Source organism: Sorex fumeus, unplaced genomic scaffold (assembly GCF_029834395.1).
Source record: "Sorex fumeus unplaced genomic scaffold, SorFum_2.1 ptg000051l, whole genome shotgun sequence".
NCBI lineage: Eukaryota > Metazoa > Chordata > Mammalia > Eulipotyphla > Soricidae > Sorex > Sorex fumeus.
The window spans coordinates 18,155,613-18,163,261 of NW_026606108.1; the positions used below are offsets into that span (position 1 = coordinate 18,155,613).

Sequence of the window (7,649 nt, forward strand, 5' to 3'; positions counted from 1 at the left end):
TTATTAGAAAAGAGGTTGAAATCCATTATTTGCTTATCCACTGTTATTGATTTTTTTTTTTTACGTAAGTATAGACACTCATGGGATGTGTTAGGAGCATGGATGGAAAAATTCTGATTTGTTTATATCAATTTTTCTGTAAAACATGCTTTATGAAACAGCAGTGGTACCACAATAATTTAACTTAGTATGCAATAAACAGAGTTATTGCAATGCAATCAATTAATGTGTATTAAAATCAAATAACCTACAAGTTTGGTCAGTGGTTGGAAACTTGCCACAAGTGTGCGGGTGGGGGGGGCAAAGGGCAGTTAGGATAAAGAAAGGACCAGTATGACAATAGTTATAAATTATAACTCTGGACATAACTAAGTGTTGAAAGTATATGAAAACCTTTCAGTATCTATATTGCAAAACGTAATGGCCAAAAGGGGAGGGGGAGGAGGAGGAGGAGGAGGAGGAGGAGGAGGAGGAGGAGGGAGGAGGAGGAGGAGGAGGAAGAAGAAGAAGAGGAGGAAGAGGAGGAGAGTATCTGCCACAGAGGCTGGCGGGGTGGGGATGGGGGTGGGAAGTACTGGGAACATTGATGGTGGGAAATGTACTCTGATAAGGAGACAGGTATTGGAACATTGTGTGTTTGAAACCCAATCATGGAAAAAATTGTAACTGTGTATCTCATTGTGATTCAATTAAAAAATAAAATAAATTTTTTTAAAAATAAAATGGCCAGCACAACAGAGCCCTGAATTTCTTCTCCATCATGGATGTCTTCTCTATCATTTCTCAAAACAAGGCAAATAATAAAACTTAAGCTTAAAAGAAATGACAAAATTATGCCTGTCACACAAGAATAGCATTATTTGGGTAACACTCCTTAATTCCTTAATTTTATTTCTTTTTCTTTTTTTCAGGGGCCTGCAAAACAGTGCTCAGGAGATCCAGGGGCTCACTGGGGCTTCTTGACCAACAAGGCTAGTGATTTAGTAGGATGCAAGGGTGCAAGGATGTATTGCTGCTCATGTCTTACAATGATAGATATTACTGAGTGACCCAGATGTATTGGAGGCCTCCAGGGTTACACCCACTCATGCAGAGGGACCATGTGTGCCAAAGGCTGAAACCAAGATTCTCTGAATAAATTCTCCTCTCATCACATAAAAAGCAGTGCTTTAAATTGTGTCTCCTTTTAAATGATTCCTATAAAACTAAACTTGAGACACAATTCTCATCATCCAGGTTCTGAGTTTCACATTTGGAAAAGTATAATGAATATGTCCCCTATACACAAAATCATATCAATTTAAAAACAAAGACTCAAGTGTGTCAGGATTATACTGCATTTTATAGTCTTAAAATCAGTTTTTCTTTCTGTAATGTGCTCTTTGATTAATTTTCCAACTAATAACTAACCTGTTCTTTGTTCAGTTTTCTTCATTGAAACCTTTTTTCTCTTTGATATTTTGACTTTTCTTTCTTGTGTGATTTCTCTATGATTTTCTCTTTCATTTTCCCTTGAAATTAGTCAGTTGAAGCTATCTTTTACCATTGTCTTCCAGCAGAAGTGAGGAAAAATATAATTCATTTTTCCAGGGCCATTTCTGTGTTCTGAAAACATGTTATTTTTAATGAAAATGTTTTTCTTTACAAAGCTGTATTAGTCTATTGCTATTGTAAAAATTGTCTAGTCAAATCAACAGAGACTTATTCAATATCTACAACACAGCTGACACTGTCCTATGCTCTGGGCAACAACAGGGAGTAAAACATTAAGTCCAATGCTCGCTTCGGCAGCACATATACTAAAATTGGAACAATACAGAGAAGATTAGCATGGCCCCTGTGCAAGGATGACATGCAAATTCGTTAAGTGTTCCATATTTTTAAGACCTCAACATCAGACCGGAATCCATAAGGTACATTGAAGACAAAGTTGGCAAAACCCTCCATGACATTGAAACTAATGGTATCTTCAAAGATGTCATGCCACTGACCAAGCAAGTGAAAACAGAGATAGACCAATGGGACTATCTTAAATTAAGAAGCTTCTGCACCTCCAAAGAAACCAAAATACATAGACCAAAATACAAAGACAGTCTACATAATGGGAAAGGATATTCGCTGAATACACATCCAACAAGGGGTTGATATCAAGGATATACAAAGTACTGGTTGAACTCCACAAGAAGAAAACATCCAACTCATAAAAAATAAGGTGATGAAATGAACAGAAACTTTCTCAAAGAAGAAATACAAATGGCTAAAAGGCACATGAGAAAATGCTCTACATCACTTACCATCAGGGAGATACAGATCAAAACAACAATGAGATACCATCTCACACCACAGACACTGGTCCACATCCAAAAGAACAAAAGCAACCTGTGCTGCCGCAGATGTGGCAAGAAAGGGACTCTCCTTCACTGCTAGTGGGGATGCCGACTGGTTCAGCCCTTTTGGAAAACAGTATGGGCAATTCTCAAAAAATTAGAAATTGAGCTCCCATTTGACCTGGCAATACCACTCCTGGGAATATATCCCAGAGAGGCAAAAAAAGTATAGTCAAAGTGACATCTGCACTTGTTTGTTCATTGCAGTACTCTTTACAATAGCCAGAATCTGGAAAAAACCTGAGTGCCATTGTGTACATATACACAATGGAGTACTATGTAGCTGTTAGAAAAGATGAAGTAATGAAATTTACATACAAGTGGTACTACATGGAAAGTATCATGTTAAGCAAAATGAGTCAGAAAGAGAGGGATAGACATAGGAAGATTGCATTCATCTGGGGAACATAAAGTAACAAAATAGGAGACTTACACGCAAGAGTGGCCGGAGGTTTGCTCCATGGCTTAGAGGCCAGCCACACATGCTAGGGGAAAAGGGAGCTCAGATAGTGAAGGGAGCACCAAATAAAGGGTGTTGGGAGGATCCTCCTAGGACGGGAGAAGCATGCTGAAAGTAGACTATAGACCAAACATGATTGCCACTCAATGCCTCTTTTGCAAACCACAACACCCAAAAGGAGCGAGAGTACAAAAGGGAAAGCCCTGCCACAGAGGCAGGGTGGAATGGGTGGGATGGGAGTGGGAATGATACTGGGACCCATGGTGGTGGAAAATGGGTACTGGTGGAGGGATGGGTATTTGTTCATTGTATAATCGAAACTCAAGCACAAAAATTTGTAAGTCTACAACTGTACCTCATGGTGTTTCACTAATAAAAATTCTAAAAAATAAAGAAAATAAATTTAAATGTCAAAAAAAATTAGAAATTGAGCTCCCATTTGACCTGGCAATACCAATCCTGGGAATATATCCCAGAGAGGCAAAAAAGGTATAGTAGATGTGACATTTGTACTTGTTTGTTCATTGCAGCACTGTTTACAATAGCTAGAATCTGGAAAAAAATATGAGTGCCTGGGAACAGATGACTGGTTAAAGAAATTTTGGTACATCTACACAGTGGAGTACTATGTAGCTATTAGAAAGGATGAAGTCATGAAATTTACATAAAAATGGTACTGTAGTACAATACAAATGGAAAGTATCATGCTAAGTGAAATGAGTCAGAAAGAGAGGGACAGGCATAGAAAGACTGCATTCATCTGGGGAATATAATGTAACAAAATAGGAGACTAACACCCAAGAATAGCTGAGATAAGTACCAGGAGGTTTACTCCATGGCTTGGAGCCCAGCCGCACACTCTTGGGGTAAAGGCAGCTCAGATAGAGAAGGGAGCACCAAATAAAGGGTGTTGGGAAGATTAAACCAGGATGGGAGATGCATGCTGAAAATAGACTATAGACTGAACATTATTGCCACTCAATGCGTCTTTTGCAAACCACAGCACCCCAAAGGAGAGAGAGCGAACAAAAGGGAATGCTCTGCCATAGAGATGGGGTGGGATGGGGGTTGGGGGGTGGGAGGGATACTGGGATCACTGGTGGTGGAGAATGGACACTGGTGGAGGGATGGGTATTTGATCATTGTATAACTGAAACCCAAGCACAAAGATTTGTAAGTCTACAACCGTACCTCATGGTGTTTCTCTAATAAAAATTAAAAAAACAAAACCATAAAGTCCTTGCTTTGAGGGACATATAGCTATATAAGAACCATCTAGAGTAAATATATATCCATATAAATTCATGCACATACATATGGAATCTTTGTCCAATTACAAGTTAAGATGTGAGGAACAAAGTAGAGAATGTATATTAAGAGGCAATAAGGAGGGGCTGGAGCAATAGCACAGCAGGTAGGGCATTTGTCTTGAATGTGGACAACCAGAGTTTGATTCCCAGCATCCCATTTGGTCCCCTGAGCACTGCCAGGGGTGATTCCTGAGTGCAGAGCCAGGAGTAACCCCTGTGCATCATCGTGTGTGACCTAAAAAGCAGGGGGGGAAAAGGCAATACAGATTACTTATCAGTATTATTATTATTATCATTATTATTATTATTATGTTATATGCTATTCCCAGGCTGGAGCAATAGCACAGCAGGTAGAGCACTTGCCTTGCATGAGGTCGACCAGGGTTCGATTCCTCTTCCCCTCTCGGAGAGCCTGGCAAGCTACCGAGAGTATCTTGCCTGCACGGCAAAGCCTGGCAAGCTCCCCATGATTTATTTTATTTTTTTGCATTTGATATGCCAAAAACAGTAACGACAAGTTTCACAATTTGTTGTGAGACGTTGCTGGTGCCTTCTTGAGCAAATCAATGAACAATGGGAGAACAGTGCTAATGCTATTCCCAGAAAATAAAATATAATAATATATGAATAATTATGACTATATTGTGATTTCTGATTTATAGGAACAAATAATCCAGTTAGAAAGAAGAGAAATGAAGTAATTTACCTGACCATGTGCCCAGATTTCTTATCAGAAAAAAAGGTTATATATATATATAAAATGTTTTATATATACATATATATGTATATATATCAGAGAAAGTAATATTTCTTCATCTCACCCTTCATTTACATCTACTTAGAGAATTAACACTTGAAGTTTGATGCTTTAAAAAGTAATTTCAACTCTTGTTACTGTCCCATGTCTTTGCAGATGCTATTACAGTTTCATTTTCACCTGCACAACTTTATCCTTTAACTCAAGGGATAATATTGAGCCCACACTGATTCATAGAGGTACTGCTGAAGGAGGGAACATGAGAAAGAACTAAGAACTCCACTTTACTGATGCAAACATATGATACTTAGGGTCCATGGTGATGGAGTCAGAATAAATCATCAGAAAGAAAGGGAATAACTTTTAAATATATCAAAAAGAAGCATAAATATAAATGCTATCACACCATCTTATTTTAAGTAGAAGAAAAATAAATACAAAAACAGCTTTTAATGTCAGAGAAACCATATTGAAAGAACCCAAATCTGATTTAGAAGCATAAAACATGTTAGATTTCTTCATTCGTAGTATTTACATTTCACCTAAAACTTTAAAATTACAGTAACAAGTTTCCATTTGTACCAAATTATCACTTTTGCTATGTACAGTATACTCATTAAGAAAATGATGAGGTACTTAAGGTTTGTGACCTTCCATTCTCCGTGCTATGGAAAAACATTTGTTCCTTTTACAGTTAAGTGAACTCTGCAGATTCAAGTTTCCTGAAATTCTGTTGATAGATTCTATTTGAATTCTGTTGATCTTTATTATCTTTCCTGGATATTATTTGCAAAAATAAAGACAACTTTAACATTTCTCATTAAACAATGCTGCCTGTTTTTAATGTACTTGCCTCCACACTCTATCAGCCTGAAATGTTGAGTATGAATGAGTTGAAATGTTGAGATATTCATATGGTATAGAATCAAGTATGTTTATGATAGAAATAAGAAACTCACAAAGTTATTCAAATCACTTCAAGGCAGAAACTTGTGAAAGTGTACGCAAATGAGTGATTGTGTTACATCTACATGTTCATACATTTCACAGAACTGCTCTGGCAGCAGAGTTTATTTTCTTCATACTCCAAACATTTTCTGCTAGGATTTACAAGAATTCTGTGGGTTTTTTTTTTTTTTGATGTGGAAAACTCCAGTTCGATGCAGGGCTGCTATAAACTTAAGAGACTCAATTTGAGCACTGGAATTGCCTCCACATAGTATCTCCATAGCTCTGAGTCTGTTGTGTTGCTGCTGAACTTCACATTCCTCCTCCAAGACTTAGCTTCTTAATCTGTGGGTCATGACCTCGTATACAGGTCTACTCATACAATTCTAGAATTCTATGAATCTAAGTTTTTCTAATTTTCTCCTGGCATTAAGAAGAGAAGATTTTCTTTTTGAGATTGTCTCTGGGTTTGGCCAAAAGTGATTCTCTAGATTTTGGATTCATTACTGGAGCGATAGCACAGCGGGTAGGGCGGTCGCCTTACAAGCGGCCAACATGGCCGACCCGAGTTCGATTCCTCCGCCCCTCTCGGAGAGCCCGGCAAGCTACCGAGAGTATTCGATATGCCAGACACAGTAACAACAAAGTCTCCAATGGAGACGTTACTGGGCCAGCTCAAGCAAATCGACGATCAAAGGGAGGGCCTTTACCTTTTACCTTACCTTACCTAAATCCTAGGAAAATACAATGTTAAATGATACATTTTTGAAGTGGTATTAAAAAGATTAATGCAATATATAATGAACCCTTGTAAAATATTTTATTTAGCTGATTCATTAAGGATGGATCTAGTAAGATTACTCTAAGAAGTTCACTCCATTGATATAGATCAGTCTGAATTCTGAAATATGCATGTAAGAATATGGAGAACCATCCTATACAGTAAATTCTAAAGTACACTAGTTAAATTTTACAAGATTTGATTGCTTCCATTTCCAAAGATAAGATAAATTAGTTTTATCAGTTTTCTACAACATAAAAAGTAGTTCAAAAACAATGAGTGTAGATAAGACAAATATGCACAAGATATGAGACTTCACAATCTTTAGTGGTAGAGCTAACATTTTTCTATATGGAGAATGCACTAACTCAGTTATGAAAATACGCCTTTATCCATCCTAACTTACTGAAGCAACTTGAAAATTTTAAGGCACATATTTCCTACCTATATAAATATTGCAATGTCAAGTTTAATATGGGGATTTGCCAGAGAGAAAGAAAGGGGATAGGAGGGGGTGCAGCATTTTTTTTTATAGAAAGATCGCTAGAATTTTGGTGTTGGCTGTGGTGAGCCTTTCACATAGAGAGGTATGACTCTCTACTCCCAAAATTAAGCAGTACTGTAAGTCAATGATAAATCAATTGCTTATGATGAAATAAAAAGGAATTTCTAATTTGTGAACTAGAAAAGATCACTTTATCTAAGGAGGTTATTTTCATATTGATTTTCAACTCAATTCAGAATCTTTTGTTCAAGCAAAAGGTATTAAAAAGGAGGATCTTCCCTGACCCAAAGCCGGGGTGGGAGTGAGGGTTGGGGATGGAAAACTAATTACAGAGGCTCCGTGGGCTCTTTTCTCATTCTGTTTTTTTAATTTTTTTAAATTTATTTTTTTGCTTTCCTTTTTTTGTTTTCTTGAGCCACATCCAGCAGTGCTCAGGGCTTAGCCCTCACTCGTTCAGGGATCATTCCTGGCAGACTTGGGGGACTATATTGGGTACTGGGG

At 37.6% G+C, this 7,649-nt stretch overlaps 1 non-coding gene across 1 annotated transcript; it reads left to right on the forward strand.

Moving 5' to 3' along the window:
• The first annotated feature begins 1,775 nt into the window (after positions 1-1,775).
• Positions 1,776-1,882, forward strand: LOC130033242 (U6 spliceosomal RNA). Its single transcript, XR_008793943.1, has one exon. It is a non-coding gene; the product is annotated as a U6 spliceosomal RNA (small nuclear RNA).
• The last annotated feature ends 5,767 nt before the right edge of the window (positions 1,883-7,649 follow it).